We start from the raw sequence: 217 nt of genomic DNA, 5'->3' as shown, positions 1-217 counted from the left end.
TGGATTTAGTGATATAAATAGTTTAGTTACTATGTTCTTTATGCTATACATATCTTTTGTTCACGTTGCACTAATTTACGAAACACTTATTTAATTCCTCCTGTTTCATGAAGCTAAATATGGTTATGATAGTGAAGCATATTTTTCGTCTACTATTTTGTTAATATGATTTTCCTTTTTCAAAATGAAATGGTTTCCGTATTTTGTTAAATAGGCT

The 217-nt window shown here is 27.2% G+C and overlaps 1 protein-coding gene across 4 annotated transcripts in view; it reads left to right on the top strand.

The window, feature by feature from the left end:
• pbx1a (pre-B-cell leukemia homeobox 1a) overlaps positions 1-217 on the top strand; it is a 73,929-nt gene that overhangs the window by 63,016 nt on the left and 10,696 nt on the right. The window lies entirely within an intron of this gene.

This window comes from Oryzias melastigma, linkage group LG17 (assembly GCF_002922805.2).
Source record: "Oryzias melastigma strain HK-1 linkage group LG17, ASM292280v2, whole genome shotgun sequence".
Classification (NCBI taxonomy): domain Eukaryota; kingdom Metazoa; phylum Chordata; class Actinopteri; order Beloniformes; family Adrianichthyidae; genus Oryzias; species Oryzias melastigma.
Note: the sequence above shows the minus strand (reverse complement) of the source record. Positions and strands in the feature narration are given on the sequence as shown.